The sequence below is a fragment of the Phyllostomus hastatus genome, unplaced genomic scaffold (assembly GCF_019186645.2).
Source record: "Phyllostomus hastatus isolate PE091 unplaced genomic scaffold, TTU_PhHast_1.1 phas_contig_38, whole genome shotgun sequence".
Taxonomy (NCBI): Eukaryota; Metazoa; Chordata; class Mammalia; order Chiroptera; family Phyllostomidae; genus Phyllostomus; species Phyllostomus hastatus.
The window spans coordinates 21,489,488-21,506,541 of NW_025333869.1; the positions used below are offsets into that span (position 1 = coordinate 21,489,488).

The following is a 17,054-nucleotide window of genomic DNA, read 5'->3' on the forward strand; positions in this document are numbered from 1 at the left end:
TGAAGGTTATTAGAGCAGCGGGACTAGTTAACAAAGGGTCCAATGCCACAGTTCAGCGAACAACACAGAAACCCCCTCCTCCATTACCAGTACACAAGAAGTACATTCCTAAGAACTAGCCTTTATTCTCGTGTTTGAAAGACTGAGCTGACTAGGCTAATGATTCGACGAGTAGGGTCTGTTCCCCTTTTCACAGGTACAGTTTGGATGGTCGAGGGATTAAAGCAGCTCAGAAATCCTCATTATCTCCTTCAGCACCCACCACCCCACTGGCTATTTTCCTGCCCTTATTAGCTCTATCAAAAGATGAGCTGGAAGAGACAGCACTTCCAAATCTAGATAGTTTATTGCAAAAAGCCAAAGTGAAAGTCACTCTTTTGCCTTTGGTCAGAAAGAAAAGTGAAGTGATTGGCTAAAATTAGGCCGAAGGGTTGTTGAAATTTAATTCATCCAGACGCCTCCCTGTTCCTCACAATCATAGGTGTCGGATCCTCGGCTGTCTAAAAATTAGTTAGCATACAATTTTATTTCTTCCAACACTCCTCATGGGGAGGAGGAGTTGATGTTCATGCATCTTCTATGGTTCTATCATTGGCAGATCCTCATAGCCTCTCACATTTAGGCAAAAGCCTAGAGCTACCTGCCTTCTCAGGTGAACTATGGGGAAGCTGACCACAGTCCCATAGCCCAGCCCACCACAACTGCCTCCACATCCCCCTCCCAACTCCAACCCACCATCGCAGGCCAACATTGTCATACCCAGAGCAGGAACCTTCTGTCCCCTCAGGTAACCCTTGCATTGCACCCCCTGGCTCTTCCTTCTCATCCCAATGCTGAGGACATGTCAGCCCTACATGATCACTGCTAAGTTTCATTTGTAACATTCACAGGCTCCTAAAAGGTACCCTTCAGGAAACTGTGAAATGGATAATTGTAACAAGTATGCTCCTTCACAGGATGATGGCGAAGTAGAAAGATCATCTGTTCTGGAATTAAGTACCCCTGGGACCACAGCTAATCCCCACCAACACCCATGCTTCCCAGGCCTACAGCTTAAACTAGGATTCTCCATTTCTTCATCATCCATCCACACTTTCATTCATTCATTCGATAAGTAGTTATTAGATGCCTACCACATTCCATGAGTTTTCACATTTACCTCATTTCATCATCACAATAATCCCTTAGAGACAATACTTTAAATTCTTTTGATCATGCATCTCAATATGTTAACTATTTATAAAGTATACATACTTACCATTGTACCAATGCATTCACAAAACAGACAAAATAGGCACTTTAAGTATTGGAAGGAATATAAAGACTTTAAATGTAATTCTACTCATTAATAATGTCAAATTTTCTTGAGCTCAATAAAAACATAGATATTATACTTTATATAATATATGTTAATATTTTTTCATTACAGAGATGTTATATTTTTATACCTCACTACGTTTTTAATTACTGGCTCAACACTTTGTGAAAAGTCAACTTAAAGTATAGCTCTAGTTTCAGTTTATTTTACCCATGATTTTGATAATTGAATCATAGTCTTAAAAGTTATTTAATACATACTAGTTTCTTGTGGCATAAAAGAAAATTTATTCTGTTACAGTTCTGAATGCCAGAAGTACCACTGGGCCAAAATCAAGGTGTCAGCAGGGCCACAAGCCCTCCACAGGCACTAGAGGGGAGTCTGTTCCTTACCTGTTCAAGCCTCCACAGGTTGCTGGCATCCCTTGGCTTGTGACCACATCACTGCAATCTCTGCCTCTCTGATCACCACTACTTTTTCCTCTCATGTCTGTATCAGATCTCCCTCTACCTGTCTCATAAAGAGACAGGTGATTGCATTTGGGGACTACCCAGATAAGCTAGGATAATCTCATCATCTCAAAATCCTCAACTTAGTCACATCTGCAAAGACCCTTCTTCAAGTCCTCACGGTGGGGTATTAGAAAAGTTTTCAATTAGCAATAATTGTGCCTCAGATAAACCTCATTGGCTATGATACTGTCACCGCTCAAAGCTTCAAAGACCCTTTTTCAATATAAGGTAACATTCACAGGTTCCAGAGATTAGGACCTCATACTCTGGGCGGCCATTATTCAGTACCATTGTGCATAGGAAAAGAAAGTGATCACTGGCTGAGTTTATTAAATCATGGCACACTTTTTCAATCTCATTAACCAGTCATGCTCAGATTGCTGTTTAAATTCAGTGGGTAAATTTCCACAGTCCTTAATGTCAATTATCTAGAACATGCAGCAATTTCATATTTTTAACAAATGAATTCAAAACCTACTAAAATTCCTTCTTTTAAAAAATATTTTATTTACTTTTTAGAGAGATACGAAGGGAGGGAGACAGAGAGAAAGAGGAACATCAACCAGTTGCCTCTCACACACCCCTAACCGGGACCTGGCCTGCAATCCAGGCATGTGCCCTGATTGGGAATTAATCCGGCAACCTTTCAGTTCACAGACCAGTGCTCAACCCACTGAGCAACACCAGCCATAGCCAAAATTCCTTCTTGAGAATACTTCTTAAATGGTTAGAAAATTCCTTTTCTGAATTTGTATAGAATTCAGAGATGAGCATTTTTATAGATGATACACCTAGACAGCTTTTAGCAATGAGCTCACATGATGATGGAAACCTTTCCAAACATCTGCTCTCAAAATGTTCTCTCCATAGTATAAGTCCCTTTCAGAAAGCATTTTCTCACCTGGTAGCCATTAGGAGTGAAAACAATTAAGCAAGCTTGAATTTTTGTAAAAGAAAAATGAGGAACACACAATTTTTAAAAAAACAAAAACCTCTTGAGTTCTTTATAGCAACATAATCAAGGAATCTCTGTTGGAACCAAAGATTTTTTATTCAATCCCTAACTCATAATCAAGTATAACATAAAGGTTCTGATATTTGAGAATTTTTTTAAAAATAAAGTTAACTTCATCTTGTAACCAAAGACTAATTAAACCTGCAAGATGCTGAAGCCAAAAAAGAGGGGAAGGCAGCACTGTGACCTGCCCCAAGAGAGAACTCCCAGGTGGCCTCTGGGAGAGGGGCCCCCCACCGTGTGTGGCATGTGCTAATGTGGTAGACCCCTGCACCAAGTAAGGGCACCACTGCAGTCTGAATATTAAATATTGATCTAGTTTATTCCTTTCCCAGTTTTAAATTATAGACTTCGGAAAAAGAGTTCTAACACCGTCTTCCAGCATGCCAGTGGTTCTCATGATATATTCACTGGACTCAAGCTCCTCACTCTAAGGACCATTGCCTCTGGGTTAAGGGTGAGTGAGTGTCTTACACTGATGGGGAAATGAAGCTGAGAGAGGCTAAGGGAGTTGCCCCAACAGCACAGAGAGCAGGTGTCAGAGCCAGCATTTGAATTCAGTCTTCTCATTCCATGGCTGAATCTCACTCCACTGTTCTGTAAGCCCTCCCCCTCACCGATAGGAAAGGTGAAGAAGGCAGATCAGCAGAGTGGTTCAAACTCCAGTTCTGAGTCCACGCTGCCTGGATTTGACCATGGTTCCATCACATCCCAGCCATGGGACCTCAGGTACATTAGACTTTCCACTTTTGTTTTCTCATTTTCAAAATGCAGATGGTAAGAGTATTCCAGAGGGTAATAGAGATGAAATGAATTAATTCATGTAAAGCACTTAAGACAACAAGGAATACATAATAAGCACAAGTAAGAAGTCAGGTATTAGTCATATAACAATACCTATTTGGTGAGGCTTTCTATGGAGCATGAGAAATACACATGTGTATACACACACATACACATAATATACAGAGAGAATGGGGGGTTGCATATGCACCTGGAATATAATTGGTACCCACTGAGATTTTATTGAGTTTTTGTTTTTAATTTTGAATAGATTATGAGGGTCACACAAAAGTCATAAAGCTGACAGGTCCTCCACACAAGCAAGAAAGCACATTTCTGAGGCCCTGCAGGCACACCACTCTTTGCCATACTTTTCACACAGTTTAGCCACTTACAGACCCAATGCCACAATTCCAGGCTGTGAGTTGTAACACATGCCTGTTGATACATGCTCATGTCCATAATTCTAACCATAGGAAAACAATTAATATTCTTCTAACAAGAAGGTCTAACCTGGGTCTATTATGAAGATCCTTTGAAAAGTATAATCCCTTCTCTGTTAACAAGTAGATTATAAGGTTTTCTGCCCCTGTCTAAAAACCTGAGTCAATGCCCCTGCCCTCAATGTCTGAAATGAAAACTTGAATTTGTTTCTTAAGAAAGTGAACCAGTAGACAGACATGTCAACCAAAACTTTGTCTTTTGACTCTGCTGAGTCACAACAAAACAGAACAACATACCATTGTCCAAACCTAATCATATTTCCCCCACTTTCTCAAAAGTAGGGAAGGAGTATATATTATGAACAAATAAATCAATAAACATTTCACTTTGCGGAGTTCCTCCAGATCTCACCTCCTTATACTAACTCTGCTGGACATCCCATCATTGTCTCAACATCACCCTAAACACTCTGCATCATGTTTGTGGAATTTGAAACAAGCATTCCAATTCTAGTACTTCAAATAAAAATCAAGTAAAACTGTATTCATAATCAAATACCATCTGCAGGAAAATGATACGATGGTGGTCAAGAAGGCTGGAAGGAGGAAGCCAAGAAGCTAAGCACCCACCTCACCTGAACAAAGCAAAAACTCACATGAAGGACTGATGTCAACAGAGAGGAAGTTAGGACTTTCATGACCAACACATACAGGATTCACAGCAGTCTGCACAAAAGCTTGACGCTCCCAAGATCACAGGTGAGAGAGACAGAAGAAAGCACATTAGATTCAAGACAAGAAACCTGGGTTTCCATTCCTATTTTGCTCCTTTCCAGTGCTGTAATCTTGGGAAAGTTATTTACCCTATCTGGACCTCTCTTCCTCCTCTGTAAAAGTGAAAGAGTTGAACTACCTCATTTTTTCCAGAAATTTTTGACTCAATTTTTCTAGACCTCTTCAGTCATCACCAAGGTGTGTGCTGTTAAAGCTAATAACACTTTTCTTATGTTCAAAGAAGGTTTTTAATAAGTACCTGTTGTATATATCCAATCAATACTTTTAAAACTATTTACTAAATATGTCTAGTTCTACCTACTTTGGGTCACAAGGTAAGAATGGGGCCCTTGTGACAATAAGATGTGGTATATCTTCTTGCCAACAATGTAAGACTCTTCAGAGCTCTCTCTTTGGCTCAGTGTCCAGCAGTGTTCAAGATGTCAACTGCTATGCAATCTCGAGTCCCTATATGACTAAAATGATCAGAGCCCCTCTGTCAACCTACAATGTACAAGAATCATAGTGAGAAATAAATCTGCATTATTTTATACCTCGTAGATTCTAGAGTTATTTGTTACAGCAGCATAACTTAGTCAGACCTGATTAACATAACAGGCAGTCTGAAATTAAAATTATTGTTGTTCTTACTTAATTGTACAGTACTTACTACTTACAATAAACAATCTTGTGTTTTTATAACTATTTGTATTTCTCCAGGTAAAGCAGGTATCATACACCTGGAGTTAATGAATCACTTTTCTAGGTATATGTCTATTACTCCAACTTCTCAAGGGGTCTCCTGCAAAGAACAACAACCATCTCCAGTAAGAATAAAAAAGCTAAGAACACAGAAATCACACTTTAGTTTAATGAGTAACTCTCTGATAAGGCAGACTCATAAGAAAAAAAAAATAACCAGGCCATAGAGAGACATGGCAAAATGTTTTAAAAAAACAAACTATGGTTATAGATAATGTAATACTGCATGTTAGGGTAGAGAGAGTTTGCCCACCAAAATCAGATGAAAAAGAGACAGCCCACCTCCTACTTTGGCTCTGAATGTGAATCACAAAAGGCTTCAGGTCAGTTAACGAGAACTACTGAAGAGAAGAGGAGAGGGTACAGATATAAAGGATGAGTTTGTGAGGGCCTTGTTAGAAGGGAAAGAGGGAAGAAAAGAACAAAGAGATACAAGCTTCAATATTAAATTTTTTTAAGAAAATCTCCGAGGCAGTAGAAATGCAGAACTATATAAATGCATATGAGATTTAAGAAGCAAAAAAAGGACTTCTGGCCAAGATGGAGGTGTAGGTAGACACACTGCACCTCCTCGTGCAACCAAAATAAGGACAACACAAATTTAGAAACAAAAAAGCCACCCAGTACTGACAGAAAATTGAACTGTATGGAAGTCCAACAACCGAGGAGTTAAAATAGACACATTCATCCAGACTGGTAGGAGGAGCAGAGTCAGACAGCTGGGCAGAGAGGGGTGTCAGCAAAAAAAAGTGGTGGCTGGTGGACCCTGTGTGCAGGGTGGCAGTGGGCGAACCCAGTGAAGCAGTGATTTGTGGAGGGGCATGGCACACAGGGAGGCTGGTGGACCAGGAGGTCCCACATTCGCATGCAGATAAACCAGGCAAAACCGGGGAGCATGATAGACCCCGCAACCCAGGGCTCCAGAGTGGAGGAAACAAAGCCTCAAACCACTGATTGAAAACACCTGTGGTGGTTGAGGTGCTGGGAGAAACTCCCAGCCTCACAGGAGAGTTCGTTGGAGAGACCCACGGGGTCCTAGAATGTACACAAGCCCACCCACATGGAAATCAGCACCAGAAAGGCCCAGTTTGCTTGGGGGAAGTGGCAGAAGGGACTGAAATCCAGCAGAAAGCAGAGCAAGCTCCATTGTTCACTCTCAGACCCCTCCCCTACATACAGTGTCACAATGCAGTGACATGGGTTGCCCCACCCTAGTGAATACCTGAGGTTCCAACCTTTACTATATAACAGGAACATCCAGACCCCTCCCAAAAAAAAAAGCCCCAAACAAAAGAACAGATCAAAGCTTCAGAAAAAATACAACTAAGCAACGAAGAGATAGCCAACCTATCAGATGCACAGTTCAAAGCACTGGTGACCCAGATGCTCACAGAATTGGTTGAATTTGGTCACAAATTAGATGAAAAAAATGAAGGCTATGCTAAGTGAAATAAAGGAAAATGAACAGGGAACCAATAGTGATGGGAAGGAAACTGGGTCTCAAATAAATGAAGTGGACCAGAAGGAAGAAAGAAACAACCAAACAGAAAAGAATAAAGAAACAAGAATTCAAAAAAATGAGGAGAGGCTTAGGAACCTCCAGGACATCTTTAAACATTCCAACAGCTGAATCATAGGGGTACCAGAAGGGGAAGAGGAAGAGCAACAAGTGGAAAACTTATTTGAACAAATAATAAAGGAGAACCTCCCCAATTTGGCAAAGGAAATAGACTTCCAGGAAGTCCAGGAAGCTCAGAGAGTTCCAAAGAAGTTGGACCCAAAGAGGAACACACCAAGGCACGTCATAATTACATTACCCAAGATTAAAATGAAGGAGAGAATCCTAGAAGCAGCAAGACATAGGGAGACAGTAACCTATAAAGGAGTTCTCATCAGATTGTCAGCTGATTTCTCAAAAGAGACCTTACAGGCAAGAAGGAGCCAGAAAGAAGTATTCCAAATCATAAAAGGCAAGGACCTACATCCAAGATTACTCTATCCAGCAAAGCTTTCATTTAGAATAGAAGGGCAGATAAAGTGCTTCTCAGATAAGGTCAAATTAAAGGAGTTGATCATCACCAAGCCCTTATTATATGAAATGTTAAAAGGGCCTATTTAAGAAAAAGAAGATAAAACACATGTACAGTAAAATGACAGCAAACTCACAATTATTAACAACCACACATAAAACAAAAAGCAACTAAGCAAACAGCTAGAACAGGAACAGAACCACAGAAATGGAGATCACATGGAGGGTTAGCAACAGGGGAGTGGGAGGAGGAGAGAGGGGGAAGAGGTACAGAGAATAAGTAGCATAGATGGTAGATAGAAAATAGACACGGGAAGGATAAGAATAGTATGGGAAATACAGAGGCCAAAAAACTTATATGTATGACCCATGGAAATGAACTAAAGCGGGGGAATGTGGGTGGGAGAAGGTGTGCAGAGTAGAGGGAAGTGAAGGGGGGAAATGGGACAACTGTAATAGCATAATCAATAAAATATATTTTTAAAAGAAGCAAAAAAAGTTAGATGGTTAAAAAATGTATAACTTTCAAAAAGCGTAAGAGAAAAACAGGTAAAAATAAAAGCAATTATATTTTAATCAATTGATAGATTGTTTACTATCTCAGCCTTTTAGGAAAATGGTGTAATGAAAATAAATTTAATAGATAAAATATTTATGGAAATTATTTATGATTTTTAACACAAACTCAAACCCCTGTAGGATATTTCTCGCTTTAAAAATAGCAAGACACACCCCCAATCTTGTTGGTTAATCACAGAACTGCTATTTGACAGAGAAACGGTCAGTGTGACCTCGTCTGTCATCTACTCAATAGCCACTCGTTGGGTACCAGATGTACAGGCCTGGTTTACAACAGGCAAATCATGGGGACAACTCATCCCCAGTGTGCAGACACTGTGGCTCTCATTGATGGAAGGATGTGCCGATGAATTAGCAGTCAGACAGCGACTGTCATTGGTAATAACTTCTTATTATGTCAAGGAATTTACATTCAGATCAATGTGAGCAATGTGCACTTGCTTATCCCCACCATAAATCACTATCGATTGCCACACCAATTCCTCGCCATAATTAGGAGCTATAGACAGTGTTGCAGCATTATCTTAAATACTGTGTCACTACCCTCCATATATAGCTGGCATCACAAAACTCCCGCACTGCTGCTCTTACTACCCACAGCATTGCTTCTGTTGTTATTAGGGTGAGAAGTGGGGGAGATAAGTGAATAAAACGTCCCTGTGTGCAACATCTACCTGAGAGATTCCCTGTACCCTATTAGAGATTTAAAAAATGGGAATTTCTCCATATCCGTATTGAATTCCTATGTGCAAATGCAAAAGTTGGCAACATGCTGCTCTTAATCTGATTTATGCACCAATTTATTTTATACATTAGGCACACTGTATGCAGGCTGACTGATGCATAAAAATTTCATGCAAAAAAGGACTCACTCCCGTGCAACTGCCTTTCAGTTATTATTACCTCTTGTGGTTCACATCCCACGGTGGGTAGGACAAATGACTCCACATACCAAATGCATTTTACCCACTGTACAAACATTTTGATCTGTTTCTATTTCCTCTCAGCTCCAACTCCAGAAAGCTAAAATCTCTCTATCTTAACTTTCTTAAATCCTTTAATGCTACTAAACACCCACTTATGCAGAGAACTTGTCTCCATGTTCACTGTCTAGCTATGCATTTTTGTACAAACACACAAACACGTACAACAGAGGCAAACAAACGAAGACAGACGGACACACACCCACAACACACCTGGATATTTATGTTTAATTTTTGTTGCTGTTAAATATTTTTTCTCTACATTTCATAACCACTGTGCATTTTGCATTACTTTTCTAATTATCTTCACAGGGGTATGTTCTCCAGAATATTAACAGTAAAAATCCAAACAAACAAAAAAGCTTTGGGGGTAAGGTTTTTAGTTAGGGAAAAAGCAGCTAGAAAAAAGCATCTTTCTGTATTTTCCTTTTATTAGAAGTCTCCTTTCATCCAAGAAATATGGAGCCTGAAATAAATTGTACCATCCTGCTTTTTTTTATTCAAATCCTTGCCAGAGCTAGGCAGTATGCTAATGAAAACAGGTTGATAAATGACTCCCTGATATTTTCCAGACATTTTTCTCTCAGAAGTGCTCTAAACTGATGTAGCTCAAAGAGAATAAGGCGCATTAAGTCATTATATCAATTTTTGTTACCCAGATACTTCAGTCCCAGTTAAGCGCTGACAGCCAATATAAAACAAGGCAAGGGCATCATACGACTCCATCGATCAAATCTTGTCGTAGATAGATTGCCTATTACACAAATAGAACTAGCGGATTCAGTTTGTAGTTTTATGCTCTCCAATTAAAGGATAACAGGGTACTTTCCCATAAATCTGCTAATTGCAACTGAATTAATTTAACAAATTTCTCCAAGCACAGAGGAAAAGCGATTGGTTAAGCTAATGTAAACTAGCACAGGTTGTCACAAAGAGGCTCCCATAACATCCTTTTGCTATACCTTGATTGGGCAAGGTGTCACAAGTATTTAGCTACATGGTGGTTCTCTGGCAACAGACAGCTGACAAGCATAAAACATTGCACAAATAGGAGATAATTTATTTGTGGTACTTTTTTCTCTCCCTCACTCCCCTCTCTCCCCAACCGGAAGGATAAAATAACTCCCTCTTTGCATCTAATTAATGTTTCTCTCCAAGTGAAGCTGTTTTTTCTAAATCAGAATTACACCAGCTACAGCTCTATATTACAGAAAGGGGTCCCTCTGCGCCACTCAGCCAGCAGTAGGAGTGATGAGCAAAAACAGAACTGCCTATTGCATTTCAAAGGAGGAAGTAGCTTAATGCTCCTGAATAGGGCAGGGTGAACACAAGGCAGGGCATCCACTCTCACAAATTCAGATACACAGGTAACCGTAGCCCAAGGCCAGAATCAAAGCAGATGATCCCAAGCCATAAAGTAACGCATTACAGGAGAATTCTCCAACTGCTGTGGCCAACCTGCTGGAGGTGGAGCTGAGACAACTGCACAAGCACAGTGGCATTCTCAGGGCAGTCCCCTGCCTCTCTCCTCACTCCACCACATCTCCATCATGCCTCAGCCAGCGACCCAGGTGTGCTGGTGACACTCACAATGGCCTCAGACAGCTAAAGGTAGGGAACTCAGGTGAGGAGGGGGTGAGAAACAGAAAGCATATTTTACAGATTTGTTGAAATAGGACAAATATTAAATATCTTGTCCCATTGTGTTCATATTTTTAGACTGGGTATTTTAAATTTCAGCTTGCAAAATACAGTTGTCATATCTGGACTTGGCAGGCACCACCTCCTGCCAAAAGGAGATAGATTTGGGTTCTATAAGAAGCAATGGAGCCTGGAGCCCATGGAGAAGGGAGGTCAAAGCAGCGATACCAGGATGATGTACCTCCCCAACTCATACTAAAGGTGGGTGTCTCCAGTACCTCTCTCTCCTCTTGTGATCACAAGTTTAAGCTTTCTTGCTGCAAAAGCCGACTCTTTTTAACCAGGGAGGAAGATCTTGGGGTATACTCTCTTTTCCAAAGTACATTTATAATTATCCTGTTTATCCATATGTGTTTCTGCTGAAAGAATGAAGCCCTGCTGTGTCACCCCAATTTGAAGGTAAGCTATTTGAAGACAAGAACCACATGCACTTTGAACTATGGGCTAGGAACAGTGATAACATGGCAGGTTGCCTCTGGGTGTGCAACATACACAACTTTAAAACTGGCTGAGTCATCTGGCCAAGAGGTAAAAGGGTTCCGCAAAGAGAAAGAGGGTGTGAGTTGAGTCCAAGCAGGAAAGTATAGGGAGTACATATCTATACATTGTTAATTTGCCACTCTATACCTAACCAGAAAGAAAACGGAAATATGCACAGATAGAAAAAAAAAGTTACATTCTAAGTTATACATATTTATGTAAAAATGCTAGATCAAAGTCAGGAGACCTGGGCTATAGCCCCAGCTTTGCCACTAAGAAGTTGTATGATGCTAGGATCACACATAATGATTTCTTCCTCATCCATGAAAGGAGAGTATCAGGGTCCCACTCAGAATGAGATCTGATGAAAGCTGGGAGATCTAGCCACTATTTTGCAAAATGTAGTTCTGTATGAAATAAAATTCCAGGGTGCTCCAGCATTTTTTTAAACAAAATACAACATATCACAGTATACTGAATGTAGTAAGGGTAAGTATTGTTTTCTGACACTTCTGATTCAATTATGTAAATATATGTGTGCATGCAAGCTATGATAGGAAATATATTCATTAAGGTCAGTCACAGTCAAAAAATGAAAGCCACCAATTCGGTGCCACCCAAGGACTGAACACCAAGGTTCGGTGGCTCTGTCATCACCTGTTCACACCCAGGGCCGGTTGCAGGGGCTGGGGAACTGGTGAGCTGAGGCTCTGAAAGGACCAGTGCAAAAGGCTTCTCTCCCAACAGCAGCTCGTCAGTCATTCCTGATGAAAATGACAGACTGGAAAGCCCCTCATCTCAGGACAGATGCATGTCTACAGAAGGACAATGAACGGATGCATTTCAGAGCGGTGTCCAGCAAGGCCCCCTTTCCAGTTGGTATAAATAGTGAATCAGTTCAGAATGAGAGCTCTCAGGTCTGCCACACACACACTCCCCCCACACACACTCCTCACACAGAACCTGAACACCAGGCACCCAGAAAGGCACAGGACTCCTACCAAAGGAGGTTCTGAGAGCATGGGCTGGCCATCCCATCAATTGCAGGACAGGTATTTCGTCCATCACTTCGTGATTCACATGCACACAGAAGCAATGGCATGGACTTGTTCTCTATGAAGGACCTGAGAAAGGATAGCCTGAAAGAATCATGCCAGCCTAAAATACCTTGCTGGCCACCTCTCAAGAATCTACCTAAAATGAATTGGGACCTATGAGTAATTCCCCAAATCCTCCGTGTCTCCAGTTGAGCCTACTGCTGAACAGTAATTTTTATTGTGTGCCTTGTTACATACCAGTTATGATCTGATATGCTGGTTGGAGAAAATCTACAAATAAAAGGTGATTTCTTATTACAAAAAAATATGTTAGTTTGAGTCTAAGCTTCTGGAGGAAAAATACTCCTTTAGCTAAAATATTTTCTATTATTTGAATACCTCCTATATGAAGATGGCATAAGGGTTATGGAACTTGGTTTATGGAAGATGTGGAGGATATGATACTGTGAAAATAAACAACAGAAGAGCCATTGATGAGGAAAGTAAATGAAGGTTCTGAAATCTGTCCAGCTAGCTAGCCAACAAATATTTATTGCATACCTACTGTGTGTTGGGCACTAGACATTAGAATACAGACTGAACAGAGCAGGGATAGTTCCTTCTCTCAGTAGCACACAATCTGGTTGGCAAGAGAGCTATTAAGTAAGTTTTATAAATAAACCAGCACAGTGAAAGAAAATCAAGAATAATTAAGGGGCTTTTAGTTTGGGGGTTGGGACCTAAAGGATAACTGAAAGGGCAGGCGGAGAGGGCAAGGGGACTTTCCTCAGGCCTCCTGCCACAGCCTTCCCCACCCTAGCTCTCCACTGCCTTTCCCCTCACTCCAGCACCTCTCCATCGGTCAGCCTCTAAACCATCTCCCACACCCACGAGCTACAGTCAGCCTACCTCCCCTTGATCCTCACTGGCTTCTGTCCTCCTGAGGCCAGGCTCTTTCACACCCCTCTACCCCATTGTTCCCTCAGCTGAGAATGGTGTTTTTTGCAGCATTCCAGATTTCCAACTTGTTCAGGTTCAAATCCTAGCTCTACTTCATAGCTATGTGCCCTTGAACAAATATTCCTGTATCACTCCATGCCTCAAGGTCCTCATCTGTAAAACAGGGATGACAATGGGCCCTACTCTGTGTGTTTGGTATGAGGATTAAATGAGATGATACATGTAAAGCACTGAGAACTGTACCTGGCATGTCATAAGCCACCAACAAATCTTAATTATTATTGCTATTGTTTTTATGGTTGTCATTTATTTACTACTTTGTTTTCTATGTTCCATTCTCATTAAAGATCCAGATCAAACTGCCCTTCTACTGCAAAGCTATGCAGTCTTCCTCTAGCCAATATGTCCCCTGAAAATACATTACACTTACCTCCATCATAGCTTTATCACATGATACGGAAATTTTTTATGTACCTCTTGGAACCCTGGACCCCAAGCCAGAGGCTGCATCTTACGTACCTTGCTTTCCCTAGTGCCTGGAAATCAACAAGCTCTCAAAGAACACATGAGAAGATAGACAGGTCAATGGGGGTGGCCAGATACAGGGGGCAGCCCGGAAAACTCACCTTGGCCCTCCCTCTTTTTCTAAGGAGGTGTCCCTCCAAGTACTTGAGCAAATAGGTTGAAACTCTCTCAGCCACATAGTGATCTCTGGCCTGAAATGTCACTGCCCGTGTTGACCATCATTTGAAGAGCCACATGGGGAGTGAACCTGTCCTTCAGAAGCCAGGACAACTGTCCATAACTTCGAATCCTTGAGGAGAAACATATTTTCTCAAAACACTTCTAAATACCGTGAAACATACTTTTTAAGCCTCTAGCTAAAATGTCTGAAAGTATCTTTGTAGTTATTGGTATTGTTATGTTTATAGTAACAATCCCAGAAGCAGGGCATGGCTGCACTAGCTCTTCATCTGGCAAACTCAGTGCCTGTGCTATCTGAACTCAAAAAAGACTATAAAACTACATTTAAGTGACTCACTTAACTACTATAATGAAAAAAGGTCCAATTTCAAAACTGAAAAGGAAAAAAGAAAAAATTACTATTTTTTGGTAGAAGTTTATTATGTAAATAATTAGAAGGCATGTCAAGAAATACAGATGCCCAACCACATTGGCACAGTAATGAGGAAGAACTTAGGAGAGAATGGGAAACATGTTCTCTTTGCTGGGACCAGAGATAGCATCTCCTCTGACTCTTCTGCTGCTTTCGGCAGCCTCATTGAGCCAGGAAGCCTGAAGCCACAGGCTTCAAACCCTGATGTGCCATGAACCCTTTTCATGGCAGGTCATGGTGGGCCATTAACCCCCAAATAATTTCTCTATTGTACATTCTTCCCTTTATATGTCAACATGGCAGGTTCCAAAGTCCCTGGAAAATGCTTCATCTCTAGTTAAAGTAGGAGCTGATAATGTCACAAGAACTTTGAAAGCAAAGTTGGACCAGTCTGAAATAGAGCTGATGGTGAGTTGGAACAGAGCCTTCAATAAGCATCTGTATCCTAATGCCACTTCATAGGCAACAGTTTGAGTCAGATGGCCATCGCAAACCCACAAGTCACTGCTTTGCTCATTTTTTATAAGACTTAGGAATATTTGGCTAAGAACTTTCTTGCTATTAGCCCTTTTCCACAGTAAAATCTAAAATTAAAGACAGGACCCCCTATAAAATGGCCATAATGGTAAAATTCATTTTGATGACAATTACTGAAAAAGAAGGCAGGCAGACATAAAAGATATAACAATTCCACCCATCACATGTCTCAAATCCTAGGCATGAGAAAGATCCTTTGACCTAACTCAGCCTACAGATTCTGTTAATTTTAAAATGTTCTCAAAGAGATTACATGGTCCCTCATGTAAATCTATTTTAGCATTTCTCTCACTGGCTGATAGTTCTGGGGGCAAGTAGAGAAGACATTGATAACCCTTCACAATGCTGTCTAATTTATATTTTAATGTACCATTACCTAACAAAATATTTCAGCCAAACTGGAAAGGCAAAACTTCTTACTTCTTCTTATTTCTTAGTACTAAAACCAATCTCCAAATATCCGTAAAATTATGTATATGTCTACCCTGGTAAGAATCATAAAAATCTATAAACTGAGGGTGGAGGAGGGCATTATAGAATGGCAATGAACCCCTCCCTGCATGTTTCTGACACATTCAGAAGCAGCTCCACAAGGGGAGGGACTAAATCACTGGCACTTTGTAATCCCCATGCTCAGTACCGTGTCTAGCATATAGTAGGTGTGGAATCAATCTTTCAAGAATGAAGGAAGGTCTTCTTAGGCATCTCTGCTAAGCCACAGATGCCTAGAATAGGCCCTTACCACACATAAAAGGCCACCGTGGTAATAAACTCCAAAAAGACACAGGCGTGCCTCAGCCACCTTTCATGGAGGATGAAGGAGAGGAAACAAACACTACCCAGGAACCTTGCCTGACACCAAAAACAGAGTGCAGGACATTTTATTCTCCATTAATTTGGATATACAGTATTTCTCTCTGAGTACTGTAGCACGCAATGTTCTTATAAGGTTATGAACTGGTTTTGCATCGTTCCATTGCTAGAATTTAATACTGTACTAAGTGTGATATATATCAGCCATGATTAATCCTGCCCAGTTCTGCAGCAAGTTTCTATAAAAATCGGCTTGAAATACAGGACTCTTAAAGCCCTTGCCAAATCTGCAAGATGTGATATTAACACAGCTCCAATCCAGGCGAGCATGTCTAACTTACGCTGAGACTGCCTACACATTCCCCTTTGTGCTCCGTGAGCAGCTATTTATCCTATCACTGAAGCCTCGAAAATTCAGTGAGTGCTGCCCTGGCCTGGTTTACAACAGCATTATTAATACTGCTCAACAACAAAGTAAAATTACAGATAAAATCTGAATAGGCCCATTATTGTTTTTAGAAGGAGCTAAAGAAGCTATATAATTTCTTTGGGCCTCTAGAAATCTCACCCTGGCAAAGACAAGACAAGAAATGCACACAGCAGCCAACTAGCCACCAGAGCTCAGCTATGAGTAAATCCCCTCCTTGAACATCGTGAATTAAAGCAGATGAAAGTTTTAAAATGTCAGGCGAGTCCCTGGGGATGGATATGCTTTATGTTTTTTATACAGTGAACATTAATTTCAAATGGAAAGGGAAAGCAGCCCTCTATCTCCAGCCATTTGCTCCATTTTTTCTTAAGTTCCATATGTCCACTTATAACAGACCAGTCTTGGGGGAATTGATGCTTCGCTGAGTCAAACAGTTGGAATCAAGGTAAAAGGAAAAATCCTTGTAAGGGAGAAAATAAAAATCCACCATCCACTTCTGAGAAGCAGCCCCAATACGGAAAATATGGCATGGAGTTAGACAACTGAGGTTTGAATCCTACCTCCAACTCTTTCTATGTGTTTGGTCTTTGAAAAATCTAGCTTCTCTGATCATTAATTTTCTTCTTCACAGGGTTATCAGATAAATTAAACAAAATAGTATGTGTGTATATACTATGTAATATACAGTGTCAATATGCACACATATATACATATGTCCACAAATACACATGCATATATTTGTGTATGTATATTTGTGCATATCTTACTTTTCAGGTTGTTG

General features: G+C 40.6%; 1 protein-coding gene and 1 non-coding gene across 3 annotated transcripts in view; both read right to left on the reverse strand.

The window, feature by feature from the left end:
- Positions 1–17,054, reverse strand: part of LRMDA (leucine rich melanocyte differentiation associated) — a 1,077,770-nt gene that overhangs the window by 800,492 nt on the left and 260,224 nt on the right. The window lies entirely within an intron of this gene.
- LOC123821219 lies at positions 1,894–2,034 on the reverse strand. The gene has a single exon (XR_006786072.1). It is a non-coding gene; the product is annotated as a U4 spliceosomal RNA (small nuclear RNA).